Source organism: Giraffa tippelskirchi, chromosome 9 (genome assembly GCF_054371585.1).
Source record: "Giraffa tippelskirchi isolate mGirTip1 chromosome 9, T2T-mGirTip1v1.2.pri, whole genome shotgun sequence".
In the NCBI taxonomy this organism is placed as follows: domain Eukaryota; kingdom Metazoa; phylum Chordata; class Mammalia; order Artiodactyla; family Giraffidae; genus Giraffa; species Giraffa tippelskirchi.
Window position 1 is genome coordinate 80,764,769 of NC_137283.1, and position 18,164 is coordinate 80,782,932.

General features: G+C 36.0%; 1 long non-coding RNA gene across 1 annotated transcript in view; it reads right to left on the reverse strand.

The window, feature by feature from the left end:
- Positions 1 to 547: 547 nt before the first annotated feature.
- The window catches only part of LOC145521459 (uncharacterized), a 37,347-nt gene continuing 19,730 nt past the window's right edge, over positions 548 to 18,164 (reverse strand). The window contains exon 3 of the long non-coding RNA XR_014065395.1: positions 548 to 3,293. This is a non-coding gene — a long non-coding RNA (uncharacterized LOC145521459). The remainder of the gene's footprint in view (positions 3,294 to 18,164) is intronic.

The window sequence follows — 18,164 nt, forward strand, 5'->3', positions numbered from 1 at the left end:
AACTTTTCATCAAGTATGATGTTAGTTATAGGTTTGTCATAGTGTAGTGGTGTTAGTCACTCAGTTGTGTCTGACCCTTTGCAACCCCACGGACTGTAGCCCACCAGGCTCCTCTGTCCATGGGATTCTCCAGGTGAAAACACTGCAGTGGGTGACCATTCCCTTCTCCAGAATATCTTCCCAACCCAGGGATAGAACCCTGGTCTTCTGCCTTGCAGGCAGATTCTTTACTGTCTGAGCTACAGGGAAGTCATATGGCCTTTATTATGTTGAGGTATTTTCGGTCTATGTCTATTTTCTGCAGAGATTTTATCATAAATGGATTTTTAATTTGTTTCAGTGTTTTTCTGCATCTATTAAGATGATCATGCTGTTTTTATTCTTTAATTTGTTTATGTGGTATATCACACAGATTGATTTGAGTATATTGAAAAATGCTTGCATCCCTGAGATAAATGCCAGTTGATCATGGGGTATGATGATGCTTTTAACATGTTGTTGGATTCTGTTTGCTAGTATTTTGCAGAGGCTTTGTGTCTATGTTCATCAATGACATTGTTTTATTTATTTATTTTTTTTTCTGTGATATCTTTGTCTGGTTTTGGTATCAGAGTGATGATGACCTCATAAAACAAGTTTGGAAGCATTCCTTCATCCGCATATTTTTTTGAAGAGTTTTGAAGGACGTATGTTAACTCTTCTCTAAATGTATAATAAAATTCACCTGTGAAACCATATGATCCTGGACTTTTGTCTGATGGAAGATCTTTTAATCACAGTTTCAATTTCAATGCTTTTGATTTGTCTGTCCATATTTTCTATTTCTTCCTGGTTCAGTCTCAAAAGATTGTAGTTTTCTAGGAATGCGTCCATTTCTTCCAGTCTGTCCATTTATTTGCATATAGCTGTTTGTAGTAGTCTCTTAAGATCCTGTGTATTTCTGTTTGTCCCTTGTAACTTCTTATCCATTTCTAGTTTTATTGAATAGAGCTTTATCCCTTTTATTCTTAATGAGTCTGGTTAAACATTTATCAACTTTGTTTATCTTTTCAAAGAACCAGGTTTTAGTTTCATTGATCTTTTCTATTGTTTTCTTTGTTTCTTTTTCATTCATTTCTCCTCTGATGTTTATCATATCTTTCCTTCTACTAACTGTGTGTTTTGTTTGTTCTTCTTTCTCTAATTGCTTTAGATGTAAGGTTGAGTGGTTTATTTGTGGTTTTTCTTGTTTCTTGAGGGAAGATTTTCTTGCTATGAACTTTCCTTTTAGAACTGCTTTTGCTGCATCCCATATGTTTTGAACTATTTGGCTTTTGTTTTGATTTGTTTCCAGTTTTTTTTTTTTAATTTATTCATTGATTTCTCAGTGATTCATTGATTGTTTAGTAGTGTCTTGTTTAGCCTGCTTGTGTTTATGTTTTTTACAGTTTTTTTTCCTTGTAGTTAATTTCTAATGTCATATTATCATTGTGGTTAGAAAAGATACTTGATATTATCTAAATGTTCTTAAATTTTCCAAGGATCACTTTGTGGTTCAGCATGTACTCAATCCTGGAGAATGCTCCATGTATACCTGGGAAAAATGTCTATTCTATTGCTTTTGTATGGGAAGATCTGTAAATATCCATTAAGTTCACCTAGTATAATGTGTCGTTTAAGGGCTGTCTTTCTTTACTGGTCTTCTGTCCTGATGATCTATCCACTGAAGAGAGTGGGGTTTTAAATTCCTCACTATTATTGTGTTACTATCTATTTCTCTTTTTATGGCTGTTAGTATTTGCCTTACATATTGGGATGCTTTTTTGTTGGTTGCTTATATGTTCACAATTTTTAAATCTTCTTGGATCAATTCCTTGATCTTTATGCAGTGTCCTTCCCTGTCTCTTGTAACAGTCCTTTTTTAAAGTCTATTTTGCTACTCCAACATTCTTTTGATTTCCATTGCATTGAATATATTTTTCCATTCCCTCATCTGTATGTGTTTCTAGGTCTGAAATGAGTCTCTTATAGATAACATATATACAGTTTGTCTATATCTTTCAGATGGAGTATGCTGATTACATTAAAGTAATTATCAATATGCATGCTCCTACTGTCATCTTGTCAACTGTTTTTTATTTGTTTTGTCTTTTTTTCTTAAATATATTGTGCCACTCCCTTCTGTCCTGCAGAATTTCTATTGGGAAATCAGCTGATAACCTGATAGGAGTTCCTCTGTATGTTATTTGTTGCTCTCCCCTTATTGCCTTTAGTACTCTTTCTTTGCCTTTAATTTAGATGGGTCCTCTTGCTTCTGGTATCTGTCCCCTGATGGGTGGTGCTCTCTAAGAGTCTTGCTCATGCTTCTTGGTGGGAGGTACATGTTCCTGCCCACTGGTGGGTGGAGCTGAATCTTGTCCCTCTGATGGATAGGATTTTTCTCCAGAAGAATTTAGGCAGCCTGTCTGCTGATGTGGAACTGTGTTTCCACTCTATTGATTTTTTGGCCTGAGGCATCCCAGAATTGGAGCCTATTAGCTGCTGGTTGGGGCTAGGTTTTTAGGAGGAAATAACAGCCTCCATGAGGGCTCATGCCAATGATTACCCACCATAACTACAGTTGCCAGTGTCTTTGTCCTTACTGCGAGTACAGCTGACTCCTGACTCTGCAGAAGACCCTCCAATACTAAAAAGTAGTTCTGGCCCGATCTCTTACGAGATCACTGTTTTTGTTTTTGTTTTTTCCCTGAGTCTTTGTGTGCACTAGGCCTTGTGTGCACCATCCAAAAATGTGGTTTCTGTTTCTTTCAGTTCTATGGAGTTCCTGCAATGAAACCACAGGCCTTCAAAAACAGGTTGTCTGTGGGCTCCTATTCTCACTGCCAAATTCCTCAGTCTGGGAAGAATGACATGAGGTTCAGGATTTTCACTCCTGTAGGAGAAATTTTGTGGTATAATTATTTTCCAGTTTTGGGTCGCCCCTTATTTTATCATGATTGCACTCCTCCTAACATCTCATTGCAGTTTATTCTTTGTAGATAGGGTATGCTTTTTGGTAGGTTCCAGCTTTTGTTGTTTTTGTTATTGATGATGGCTATTTAGCAGTTAGCTGTGAGTTTAGTGTTTTTTAAGAAGTGAGCTCAAATCCTTCTATTCTGCCATCTATAAAGCCACTGTAGATACATCACTGGGTGTGAAGGATCTGTCAAAACATCAATGTGTTTTGTTGTTTGTGGAATCAGTGCTGCAAAAAGCTGAGCATATTTGAGTTCATGTAATCCTGCATCTGTGTGAGCTGATCTGCCATGTTCTTCCTGAAAACAAAGAGAGTCAAAAGCCAACTTCAATTAAAAAATAATAAAATAGATATTTCATCTCAAGAAAATATTGCTAGCATTGACTTAATTGCTCATAATTATAAAGATAATAATTTAATATATGTTTCTTGATTAGACTTAATGAGTGATCTTAGTATTTAATAATCTAATGTCAAATATTTTAGTATTGAGTATTATTTCACAGATACTAAATAAAATTTAATTGGAATCACAACAGTTAATGTTTATCAATGATATTTTATCTCAATCACAAATGCTATATATATATTATAGTTATATATATAATATATATAATATAAAAATGCTATGTATATATATATACTATTCATGTACCCATGAAGAGATCTGAAGTTTAAGGTGGAAACAGTCTTGTAGAAGAATCATGACATATATAGAAAAATGTTTTCCACAGAAGAACATAAAGGAAAAAAAAATGTCTGCACATGTGCCATGAAAGAGAATGTACCAAGAAATAAAAGATTAACTAGAATAATACTGTGTTTATAATTAGACAGAAAGCAACTCAATTACATGGGCATTTTCAATTTGAATGCAAATTTTTTAGCTTCTCTTTGTGGAGCTGCCCGTAACTGCTAGACAATCTGACTTTGGCTCACTGAATGCAAACAGTTATTTTGCCTGTAGAAAGCCCTGTGGGCAAGGGGTAATCATGTCCTCACATGGAAGCCAAGGCCAACCTGTGGTCCCAGAAAAGGAGACAGCCAAGCACCAGACAGGGTGTGGGCTCCTGTTAACCATGAACTATCATCTTAGAATCACACTTACAAACAGTAGGAGAGAAGAATTGATATATTTCTAGGAACACAGTCGATGTATGTAGAATTGATTTTTTTAAGGTCAGTAAGACAATGCCTAAGTTTTATTAAAAAAATCAAAGATGGACAAATCAAAGAGCTGTCAATTAAGAGATTATTTTTTCACTGGATAATGAATGTGAAAACATTAAACCATCACATAAGAGAAAATAGTATATGAATGGGAATTAATGGCACACTATGGTGGTACTAAATGGTAAAGAAATCATTAAGACTGCAAATATTAGTAACATTTTAATTAAAAAGTGAAGCTGAAGTAAGCTTTGATTATGCTGCTGCTGCTGCTAAGTCGCTTCAGTCGTGTCGGACTCTGTGCAACCCCATAGATGGCCCACCAGGCTCCCCCATCCCTGGGATTCTCCAGGTAAGAACACTGGAGTGGGTTGCCATTTCCTTCTCCAATGCGTGAAAGTGAAAAGTGAAAGTGAAGTCGCTCAGTCCTGTCCGACTCTTTGGGATCCCATGGACTGCAGCCTACCAGGCTCCTCTGTCCATGGGATTTTCCAGGCAAGAGTACTGGAGTGGGGTGCCATCACCTTCTCTGCTTTGATTATGAGTAGTGTTTAAATGGATAAAAGAGAAACCTGTGGGGCAGGAGGAGACAATTGTAGAAGAAACTTCCTCTTATACAGCTGCCAGAGATACAGATAGTAAGAGCCTAAATTGGAAGGAGTGGAAGTTGGATTCCAAGTGAGGGTTTTTCTACTTAGTTCTTTCGACAATGATCTGCCATTCAAAGTGTTAAATCTGAGAGTTTAACTCATTCTTCTAATTTTTCAAAGATAGAATGGGAAAGCGGAAGCTGAAAGCAATTAATTGCATTGTTACCTGGGAAAAACACCCGAATAAATATTACAGGAATTGAAGCAGTCTCCTTTTGAATCAGAATTCAATTCTGAATCAGAATCTTCTATATTTGATTTGAGAAATCAATTTTCAGATGTAACTTAATGAATCATCTTCTAGATTGCTGCTGCTGCTGCTAAGTCGCTTCAGTCGTGTCTGACATTGTGCGACCCTACAGACGGCAGCCCACCAGGCTCCGCCGTCCCTGGAATTCTCCAGGCAAGAATACTGGAGTGGGGTGCCATTGCCTTCTCCGTCTTCTAGGTTAAATAAATATAAAATTTACCTAGATATCTGGGGTAATTTGATCTGATCAAAAATAGTGTATCAGCATCAAATATTTAAATTGATGCCTATCATTTACTTCAGTTTCAGTTTATGGGTCTGAAGTCTCCCTAAAATAGATAGAGCTGTTATTTTGATTTTATAGTAATTTCTTTATATTTTTATGACTGATTAAACAAATTAATGTTGTTTTTAGTATAAATATAATAGGCAATAAACAAGAAACAGATATTCAGATTTCATGGGAAAATTTATCACTGTCAATTTAAAGCAACTTTCTTTAGCATAACCTGGAAGTCAGAGTAATTGCTAAATCATGATTTTTATAATCCGAAAATACTGAGTTGAGAGGCGATGTCCAATAGAAAGGAATATTGCTATTTGCTGCCTTTTTGATTATTTATTTACAATACTGGCCTACTTCATATATTCCTCTAGTTTTTGCTAACATATATGGAAGCTTAGAACTTATTGATATATGATGAATGATAGTCACACAAATAGGAAAACAGTGGGTCCACATTGCCACTGTGTTCAGTAAGAATATTTGACATTTCTTGGCATCTATCCTGAGTATGTTAACATAATAGATAGAATTTGTGGCACAGTAAGCATCTTTTAGGTCCTAAATACTAGAGAGTTGTTAGTGATTCAGTTCACTCAGCTGTGTCCGACTCTTTGCCACCCAATGAAGTGCATCCTCTTGTTTAGAGACTAAAATGAACATTAGTATAATAAATACTGAAAATACTTTCAGAGAAAAAGCAAAACAAATAGAATAGTCTGTGTAAACAAGCTGAATTCAGTATTTCAAGCGACAAGAAAGTTGTTTTTTTTTTAATTCCTCAACAATAATTCTACCTGCTCTTCAGATTTCAGTTCAGTTCAGTTGCTTAATCATGTCTGACTCCTTGTGGCCCCATGGATTATAGTACACCAGGCTTCCCTGTCCATCACCAACTCCCAGAGCTTGCTCAACCTCATGTCCATCAAGTCGGTGATACCTTCCAACCATCTCATCCTCTGTTGTCCCCTTCTCCTCCCACCTTCTATCTTTCCCATTATCAGGGTCTTTTCCAATGAGTCAGTTCTTCACATGAGGTTGCCAAAGTATTGGAGCTTCAGTTTCAGCATCAGTCCCTCAATGGGTACTCAGGACTGATTTCTTTTACAATTGACTGGTTTGATCTCCTTGCAGTCCAAGGGGCTCTCAACAGTCTTTCCCAACACTACAGTTCAAAAGCATTAATTCTTTGGTGCTCAGCTTTCCTTATGGTTCAAGGTTCAACTCTCGCATCCATGCCTGCTGCTGCTGCTAAGTCGCTTCAGTTGTGTCCAACTCTGTGCGACCCCATAGACAGCAGCCCATGCATGACTACTGGTAAAACCATAGCTTTGACTAGATGGACTTTTGTTGGCAAAGTAATATGTCTGCTTTTTAATATGCTGTCTAGGTTGGTCATAACTTATCTTCCAAGGAGCAAGCTTCATTTTATTTCATGGCTGCAGTCACAATCTGCAGTGATTTTGGAGCCCAAAAAGATAAAGTCTCTCACTGTTTCCACTGTTTCCCCATCTATTTGCCATGAAGTGATGGGACCAGATGCCATGATCTTAGTTTTCTGAATGTTGAGTTTTAAGCCAACTTTTTCGCTCTCCTCTTTCACTTTCATCAAGAGGCTCTTTAGCTCTTCTTCACTTTCTGCCATAAGGGTGGTGTTATGTGCATATCTGAGGTTATTGATTCTAGCTGTGCTTCATCAATTCTGGTATTTCTTATGATTTACTCTGCATATGTTAAATAAGCAGGGTGACAATATATTCCCTTGATGTACTCCTTGCCCAGTTTGAAACCATTCTGTTGTTTCATGTCCAGTTCTAACTGTTGGTTCTTGACCTGCATACAGGTTTCTCAGGAGGCAGGAAAGGTGATCTGTTATTCACATCTCTAAAGATTTTCCAGTTTGTTGTGATCCACACAGTCAAAGGCTTTAAGGTAGACAATAAATCAGAAGTAGATGTCTTTTTTTTTCTGAAATTCTCTTGCTTTTTATGATCCAATGGATGCTGACAATTTGATCTCTCACTCCTCTGCCTTTTCTAAATCCAGCCTGAACATCTGGAAGTTCTCAGTTCACATACTGTTAGCTTCAACAGTACTGTTGAAGAATTGTGAACATTATTTTGCTAGTGTGTGAGATGAGTGCAATTGTGCAGCAGTTTGTACATTCTTTGGCATTGTCCTTCTTTGACATTGGAATGAAAACTGACTTTTTCCAATCCTGTGGCCACTGCTGAATTTTCCCACTCTGCTGGTATACTGAATGCAGCCCTTTAATAACATCATCTCTTAAGATTTGAAATAGCTCAACTGGAATCCCATCACTTCCACTAGCTTTGTTCATAGTTTTGCTTCCTAAGGCCCACTTCACTTCACATTCCAGGATGTCTGGCTCTAGGTGAGTGGTAACACTATAGTGTTTCTCTGGGTCATTAAGAACTTTTTTGTACTGTTAGTGATTACTTATGTGAGTACAAATGACAAATATAAATAAATCACTACAAATTTTGAAAAAGAACAATTAGAAAGTAGTTCAAACACCAGGAGTCTTCAAGAGAGTTCTATATATGTTTTTAATTATACAAAACAACAACAACAAAAAAACTATTCTACTGATTGTACTTTTAAAGCATCGTCTGTGCTGATTTTAGAGACAGCATTAAAATATTTGATGGAAAAGTATTACACTGCACAGTGTGCTAGGGAAACTGTATCATCTTCAAATGCTAAACAAGAATGTTGTATGATGGTTTTCCTATGTTCCATCAATTCCTGTTGGATTTAATTGGGCACAATCAGAACAGCATTGTCACTCTAATGAGCCTATGGGGAAAGATATGACTGCTGTTAAAAGTGTGTCTCTTGAGTAAAATAACAATACTGCCAGATGAAATATTAGAATTGCATTTTCAGCAAAGAAAATCTGATAGTCTACATTATCATGATGGAGGTGGACATATTTACCTTTCATCTTCCTTCAGTTTAGTGATGAGTTTGCTGAAATATATGTATGAGAAAAGATGAAACACCATCCTTGTTTTCATTTACAATGGATAATTTATTTCAAAAATGAAAATAGCTTGGAAAACAAAAATAAACAATGCAGAATTTTAAGTTGAAAGACAAGTCCCATACTTATTTAAAGGTGAAAGCCTGCAGAGAATATATATATATATATTCTTGATGGTGAAACAATCTACCTGGTGTGATGAGTAGAAATTGTATTGAAATGATAAAAATCATAATAAATTTCAGGGAATAACCTCAAATGTGATATGCTCAAAATAATTTTCCACCATGATACATGAACATGAGTTCTTCTGTTCATTTATTCAGATGAAAGGTCATGGCAAGTCTATGGATTGGAGTTGATGGTCAAAGGTTCATCACCTGACACACTAATATTCATGCAAAAAAAGGAAAAAAAAAAACCTTAAAGAATTAAATACCATGTACCTAGTGCTATTAAGAAAGACAGGTCTTGAGATCTTGACAAAAAACTATTATAAGGTCCAGCTCCAATTAAGAATCAAATTCATTTCAATGTATGGCAAAAACACCACAATATTGTAAAGCAATTAGCCTCCAATTACAATAAATAAATTAATTTAAAAAATAAAAAAATAAAGAATCAAATTCCATACTCAGTTAACATTAATGCTGCCTCAATGGTGTAATTGTAATGGTAAAGCGCTGGCTATACATTGGGGCTAGTCTTCATCCCAGAACTGTCTGTACTCTAGGCACCAGTATCTGTATCAGTGAAAGCTTTCCCAGAGAAAGAGACCCAGCAGGAAATATATATCAGGGTAATTATTTTGATGAACTGGTTTATGCAATTTTGGTGTCTGGCTGGATAAGTATAAGGGCAGGACTTCACCCTGGAAACTTTGGGAAGGAATTGACACTGCAGGTCACAAGTGGAATTTATTCTTCTTCAGGGAAACGTCAGTTTTGCTCTAAAAGTCTTTCAATTAATTGGATGAGGTCTATTCACATCTCCTTTACTTAAAGTCAATTGATGCAAACAACATAAAAAGTGCCTTCATAACAACACCTAGGTTACTGTTTGAATAACAGGGAGCTGTAGCCTAGCTACATTGTCACATAAAACTAACCATAATAGATAGTAAATTGAGAATATTTTTAGAAGAAAAGCTAGAAATATACAATTTAAATATTAAGAAGCTTATATACTGCAAATCAACTGCTGGAATTTTCCCTAAGAAAATAAAATATGTGTATTAAAGTGTATGGAACAGACATGCATTGTAGTTTTATAGAAGGGTGTAAAAATGGGTGAAAAGACATTCAAATACTCAACGGTTGGATATTTTAGAAATAAAGTATAGACAAATGAACATTACTATATACATTAAAATCAATAGTTTGGAATAATATTAACATATATAAATACTTACATCATGCTCATTTTAATATTAAGAAAGAAGATAAACTATGAAAGAGTTTAAATGTTACATTTCTATTTTGGAGTAAATTCTATTAAAAAATGAAAGTTTTAAACTGTAGTAAAAGAAAAAAAAAAACTTCCTTCTGGAATCAATGCAGACACCATGCTTTTCCCTCTTTATACTTTCAACATTTTGTGAAATATTTTCTAGCAAACACTTGTAACTGGAAAAAGTAAAGCACATGCTCTCTTCATAAAAATGCTGTCAGTCATTAAGCACATATTTCAGACTGTGTCCTGAAAAAACTGCTCAATATTCAACACATACTGTAGTTCTTGCCACACACAAGGTCCTGTTCTAGGTGTGAGGATGAAGTGATAAAGTAAGAAAGATCTCTCTTTATGATGTTTACCTTCTGCAGAGAATGAATTACCCACCTTTGCACAGATTGTAACATGTTCCACATCTCACAGTAGATAAGCTTTAAGACCTGGTATTGAACTGAAGTCACTTTCTCAACTATAAGCAAAGTAAAGCCTGGAGAACTTCAGTTTATCCAGTTTTCTTCTAGCTTTCATCTACACTCAAGACCTTACATCTGTAGCATCTACTTACTGAACTTCTCTTTTCTTATCATGAACATCTTAATCACATAGAGATCAAGGCTGAAATGTCTAACTTTAATTAGTTTTTATTTCACTGTAGTCTGTAAAATACAACTTAATAAAACTATGTATGAAATTAATATATATGATGTCATATTTTCTCATTATTCTTCTCTAAGTAGACAATTCCTCAAGGATGGAAGCCACAGTTGAATGTGGATTAAACATAAATGGTTAAATGAAGGAATAAAAGTAGATATTTTTCTCCCCATTAGGATAAATATTACAATTTGTGATATAAATACTCTAAACACACACATATATATGCATTTTAGACATATATGTGCGGATGTATGTGTGCACGTATCTACATGCGGGTATATGTTGTTGTTATTGTTTAGTCACTAAGTCATATCTGACTCTTTTGTGACTCCATGGACTGTAGCCTACTGGGCTCCTCTATCCACAGGATTTCTCAGGCAAGAATACTGGAGGGCATTGCCATTTTCTTCTCCAGGGGATCTTCCTGATCCAGGAGGTGAGCCCACGTCTCCTGCATTGCAGGCAGATTCTTTACCACTGAGCCTCCAGGGAAGCTTGGGTATAGGTATATGTACTCACTCGCTCAGTTGTGTCCAACTGTCTGTAACCCCATGAACTGTAGCCTGCCAAGCTCCTCTGTTCATGGAATTTTCCAGGCAAGAATATTGGAATGGGTTGTCATTTCCTACTCCAAAATATTTTTCTGACTCGGGGATCAAATCCACATGTTTTGCTTCTCCTACATTGGCAGGTGAATTCTTTACCATTGTGCCACCTGGGAAGCCGTTGGTTTTATATAAAATATAAGCATATGCCTTTAAATTTAAATATAGAATAACTTTTATTTCTTGATAAAAATGTCACTGACAATTTTTGGAATGGAAAATAAATTATAAATGATAAATATGCCAATACATTAAGAAAATCTTGAAAAAGAGGTATAAGAGACAATACTGGGCTAACAAACATTAAAATCAATTGTACCACTACAATAATTAAAACAGTATAATCGGTTTCAAATGCCATGCTTAAAAACTGTAAAATACAAAGTAAAAAGAAGTGTATGCTTTATTGTGAAGTGTTGGTGAATTTCAAACTTGTCCATAAGTATAAGCTATGGGAAAATATTTATTTCTTGGACAGGAAAATTTTTCATGCAGATCATATATTGAAAATATTGATATATATTATCATATGAATATAAATGTAAAACTTAACAAAATCTTTGTCTCTCTAACAATGTTAATTGGTACAGTTTCTTGACTGTAACTTCGAAATTTGATAATAAATCTTGAAAATTGCCAACAATTTACTTCAATAATTCATTTTTAAGAATACTTCTTAAAAAAAAAACCAAAGAATACTTCTACAAAAATTATTAAATAAGTGTCAAATGACCTTTCACAAATCACAAAATCTTTCATTATTTTTGACTCTTAGAAAGTAAATATCCAAAAATAAATTATATAGTCATTTAGGAGAAAATTATGTAGATCAAAACATTTCAATGAAATGTATAGTTTTTGACCTATATTCTGTCAATACCTTGGTAAAAACCAAGTGGCAATGATTCCAAGTGATTGCTTTAGTTCACTGTCTGAAAGCACAGTTCAACTGAGTAAAATTTAAGATCTTGCCAGCTTTATTTAGTGATTCATGTATCAGGTAGCATTCAGTCTAACATTTAGAAAGGAGGTCCGAAGAACTATACAAGGCAAGAGATTTTATAGGCCCTAGGGAGCAGAAACAAGAAGTCACAGGAAGAAAAAAAGCAGACTAGTTATTGTAAGGTTACTTTCTATAAAGGGATGGAAGGGTGTTATCAGGTGGATAACCTAACTAAAACTGGTTAGGCAATTCCTTGTTGATTGGTATAAGATTCCATTTCTGGAAACACCAAATTAAGTTAATTAAGTTTTGGCTTGGTGACATGGGCTCTATTAACTTAAGTGATTCCATCTGGGATCTGTTTTCTTGTATTTAACAATTACGTTGGATAATTTTTTTTTCTAATTTTTTATGTTGAACTTATGTTTGTTCTGCAGTCAGGGAAAATTGAATTGATATGTATTATATTAAAGTTACCCTGTCTGTTACTATAATCAAACAGCAAATAAATATATGAGCAGCATTTGCTTCATGATATATGGGAAATGAGTTCATTAACAAAATATTAATGGATAATTATTATTGCTATTTTAATATCTCAAAACAGTACAAGTTATTAAAGACTGGAATAAAAGTAGCTGTGATTTTTATTTTTACCATTTAATAAATAACTTCCTGGAAGCTATATTTTCCCAAAGATATTTTTAACAATTTAATTGAAAGAAGTAATTAACCCAGAAATCTTCTTGTTTGCTTCTAATACAGAATTCAAGAATATCAAGTGAGTTCTGAAAATTTTCAATGCATTTTTCTCCCATATTCTTAATATAGAGAACATTATTGGTTTTTTTTTAATTCAAAACTTCATCAAAACCTCAGATTGACTGCATGACTACACCTAATCTTATGGTATTAACTTTATATCATGATATATCATAGGTGGAAGTGTGCAAAAACAACTCTGTAGTTGTTTTTTTAGGAAAAAAAATCATGCATCATAGTCATGTTTCAATTATTCTATTGTTTTATTCTATATTCACTCCAAAAGTGGTTTAATGTTTGTATGTTTGTGTGTTGTGTGAAACCTGACCATATTCACATATATAGAAAACTACAATTAACTATTAACTCCAGAGTCATGAAAGCATTGCTAAAATTGACCATGCCCTGGGGTCTGCAGCCTAAGTCAATATGCTTCAAAAAATTAAAAGCAAATGAATATTTTTGAACAAGCTTGATTTAAAGTTTTGATAAAATTTTATAATATAAAAATAACCAGAAAGTTTCTTTATATTTGTAAATTTGCAGTCCAATTTTGAATAATTATTGGATCAAAGAAAAAAAATCTCACAAAATAAATTAGAAAACATTTTGAATAGATGATGATAAAAAATAGACTTGTTGCATATAGCTAAATCTATTCTTTAAGGGAAAATTTGAAATCTGCAGACCATATATTAGACTAAAACCTCTAGAAACAGATTAAATTAATCCCAAAGGAAAGTTAGAGTAGAAAAAATCATAGAAATAAGAGCAGAATTTAACGAAGTAGGAAATAGAGAATGGCGACCATCAACAAAGCCAAAGCATTCTGTGAAAATTAATACTCCTTAACAATATTGATATAATACTCTACTAGGTTTTCAGTTCAGTTCAGTCACTCAGTTGTGTCTGACTCTTTATGACTCCATGAATCGCAGTACACAAGCCCTCCCTGTCCATCACCAACTCCTGGAGTCCACCCAAACCCATGTCCATCGAGTCAATGATGACATCCAGCCATCTCATCCTCTGCCTGAACTGAAAATTAATACATTTGATAATTAAAAGCCACTAGTAAGAAGGGCTTCCCTGGTGGCTCAGTGTTAAAAAATCCACCTGCCAATGCAAAAGATGTGGGTTTGATCCCTGCATGTGGAATATCGCCTGGAGAAGGAAATATCAAGCACTCCAGTATTTTTGCCTGGGAAACCCCATGGACAAAGCAGCTTAGTGGGGTCATAAAAGAGTCAGATATGACTTAGCAACTAAACAACAACAACAGCATACAATAGAAATGAATATATATTTTACCAAACAATATATACAAGCATGTTTATAGCACTAGAATAAATAATTTGTAAAATATCAACATAATGTACCTTGAAAAAGAATAAATTACTATTAAATTCAATAACAAAATTGAATATTGATAGTAGAAGATGAAGATAGAGAGTAGGTAGTAAAGTGTATCTGTGTTGAAGTGGAGTTTTTATCTCTTGACCTAGGTAGTGGTTGCTTGGTAAGTTCACAAGATGATAGTTTATACACATTTATCCTTTATCCTTTCATCATGCATAATTCAATTATAAATTTATATAAATATATATAAACACTATGGTTTTATATAAAAAATTTATGGAAACACTTAGATTGCTTCCATAATTTATGATTTTGGGTTATAATTATAAAACTTGTGAATCTCTATGTGGTACATTAGACACTAATATAAATCAACTAAAGCCTATTTTAAACATTGAAATTTTGCCATTTGTAACAACATGGATAGGTCTAGAGGGTATTATGTTTACTGAAATAAGTCAGTCAGAATGAGATAAACATTGTATGTTGCCAGTTATATGTGGAATCTAAAATAAAAAAACAAAAGAGTATAGCAAACAGAACAGACTCACAGGTACAGAGAACAGACTGGTGGTTGCCAGTGGGGAAGATGTGGTGGGGAGGGGGAAGATGGGGATAGGGGATTCAGTTCAGTTCAGCCTTGAACTCATGTTCAAACTCATGTCCATTGAGTCGGCGATGGCATCCAACCATCTCATCCTCTGTCATCCCCGTTTCCTCCTACCCTCAATCTTTCCCAGCATCAGGGTCTTTTCCAATGAGTCAGCTCTTTGCATCAGGTGGCCAAAGTATTGGAGTTTCAGCTTCAACATCAGTCCTTCCAATGAACACCCAGGACTGATCTCCTTTAGGATGGACTGGTTGGATCTCCTTGCAGTCCAAGGGACTCTCAAGAGTTTTCTCCAACACCACAGTTCAAAAGCATCCATTCTTTAGCATTCAGCTTTCTTTACAGTCTAACTCTCACATCCATACATGACCACTGGAAAAACCATAGCCTTGACCAGACGGATCTTTGTTGGCAAAGTAATGTCTCTGCTTTTTAATACGCTGTCTAGGTTGGTCATAACTTCCCTTCCAAGGAGTAAGCATCTTTTAATTTCAGAGCTGCAGTCACCATCTGCAGTGATTTTGGAGTCCAAGAAAATAAAGTCAGCCACTGTTTCCCCAACTATTTGCCATGAAGTGATAGGACCGGATGCCATGATCTTAGTTTTCTGAATGTTGAGCTATAAGACAGCTTTTTCACTTTCTTCTTTCACTTTCATCAAGAGGCTCTTTAGTTCTTCTTCACTTTTTGCCATAAAGGTGGTGTCATCTGCATATCTGAGGTTATTAATATATCTCCCAGCAATCTTGATTCCAGCTTGTGCTTCATCAAGTCCAGCATTTCTCATGATGTAATTTGCATATAATTTAAATAAGCAGGGTGACAATATACAGCTTTAATATACTCCTTTTCCTATTTGGAACCAGTCTGTTGTTCCATGTCCAGTTCTAACTGTTGCTTCTTGACCCGCATACAGGTTTCTCAAGAGGCAGGTCAGGTGGTCTGGTATTCCCATCTCTTTCAGAATTTTCCATCATTTGTTGTGGTCCACACAGTCAAAGTCTTTGGCATAGTCAATAAAGCAGAAGTAGCTGTTTTTCTGGAACTCGTTTGCTTTTTCTATGATCTGATGGATGTTGGCAATTTGATCTCTGGTTACTCCACCTTTTCTAAATCCAGCTTGAACATCTGGAAGTTTACAGTTCATGCACTGTTGAAGCCTGACTTGGAGAATTTTGAGCATTACTTTGCTAGCATGTGAGGTGAGTGCAATTGTGTGGTAGTTTGAACATTCGTTGTCATTGCCATTCTTGGGGATTGGAATGAAAACTGACTTTTTCCATTTCTGTGCCCACTGCTGAGTTTTCCAAATTTGCTGGCATATTGGATACAACACTTTCACAGCGTCATCTTTTAGGTTTTGAAATTTCTTAACTGGAGTTCCATCGCCTCCACCAGCTTTGTTCGTAGTGATGCTTCCTAAGGTCCACTTGACTTCACATTCCAGGATGTCTGGCTCTATATGAGTGATCACACCATCCTGTTATCTGGATCATGAAGATCTTTTTTGTATAGTTCTCCTGTTAATTATTGCCACCTCTTCTTAATATCTTCTGCTTTTGTTAGGTCCATACTATTTCCATCCTTTATTGTGCCCATCTTTTCATGAAATGTTCCCTTGGTATCTCTAATTTTCTTGAAGAGATCCCTAGTCTTTCCCATTCTATTGTTTTCCTCTATTTCTTTGCACTGATCACTGAGCAAGGCTTTCTTATCTCTCCTTGGTATTCTTTGGAACTCTGCATTCAAATGGGTATATTTTTCCTTTTCTCTTTTACCTTTGCTTCTCTTCTTTTCTCAGCTATTTGTAAGGCCTCCTTACAGAGGCCTCCTCCATTTTGCCTTTTTGCATTTCTTTTCCTTGGGGATGGCAGAAAGTAAAGAAGAACTAAAGAGCCCACTGATGAAAGTGAAAGTGGAGAGTGAAAAGGTTAGCTTAAAACTCAACATTCAGAAAACTAAGATCATGTTATCTGGTCCCATCACTTCATCACAAATAGTTGGGGAAATAATAGGCACAGGGAGAGACTTAATTTTCTTGGGCTCCAAAATCACTCCATATTGTGACTATAGCCATGAAATTAAAAGATGCTTGCTCCTTGGAAGGAAAGTTATGACCAACCTAGACAGCATATTAAAAAGCAGAGATATTGCTTTGCCAACAAAGATCCGTCTGGTCAAGGCTCTGGTTTTTCCAGTAGTCATGTATGGATATGAGACTTGAACTATAGGGAAAGCTGAGCACCAAAGAATTGATGTTTTTGAACTGTGGTGTTGGAGAAGACTATTGAGAGTTGCTTGGTCTCAAAGGAGTTCAAACCAGTTCATCCTAAAAGAAATCAGTTCTGAATATTCATTGGAAGGACTGATGCTGAAGCTGAAACTCCAATACTTTGGCCACCTTATCGTAAGGTGACTCATTTAAAAAGATCCTGATGCTGGGAAAGATTGAAGGCAGGAGGAGAAGTGGATGACAGAGGATGAGATGGCTGGATGGCATCACTGACTCTATGGACATGAATTTGAGTAAACTCAGGGAGTTGGTGATGGACAGGCAGGCCTGGCATGCTGCAGTCCATGGGGTCGCAAAGAGCTGGACACTACTGGGCAACTAAACTGAACTGAACTGACTGGCACAGCAGCTGTATCAGTATTCTCTCCTGGCTTATACAGCAGCTGTAGCAGCAGACACACTATATTTTCTCCTCTGTGGCTGACCCAACAGATACAGTTGTGATGCAGCAGTAATTCCCACCCCTTTATAGGTGGAGCTCGTATAAGCACACAACCCATGACCAAGCAAGTATCTCGTGATGTACATGTGCAGTGCTATAAATGATCTCAGCTATCACATAGTCATTATTTACAAATCGTGGAGTGAGAGAGTTTAAACATGCCATCTTGGCCAATTTACTCTTTCCACACATTCCACCCCTTCAAGGGTCTCTCGCCTCACATTCTATGCACAGTCCATCTTCTGTGATATTCCCTTGGTGAGTAACCCTTGGATTTATATCTTGAGGCAGCATTAGCTACAACAGCAATCAGTTACATCCCTAATACACAGCAAACCCAACACCAGATATGACCTGGAAGTCATGTTGCAGTCCTAGCCCTCATGGGGCTATAAGAGCTACCCATGTGGGATGCCTTTATTTTCCATGTCCAAGTGCAGTCCACAGGCTGACCTTGTGAGACTGCAGGAAAGCCTCCACAGGGGCAACTCCACCACTGCAGGTTTTTTATTAAGGACCTGAAAAAAACCCACAGGTGCCAGGCCCACCCTTTGACAGAGGGGGTCTTTGCAGTGTTCACAGTCCACCCACATGATTACACTTTTCTAAATCTGAGGACACCGGCTTTAACAGTATACCTCAGAATGGATCAGCCCACATTTGCATCCCTATAACGTGGATGGGAG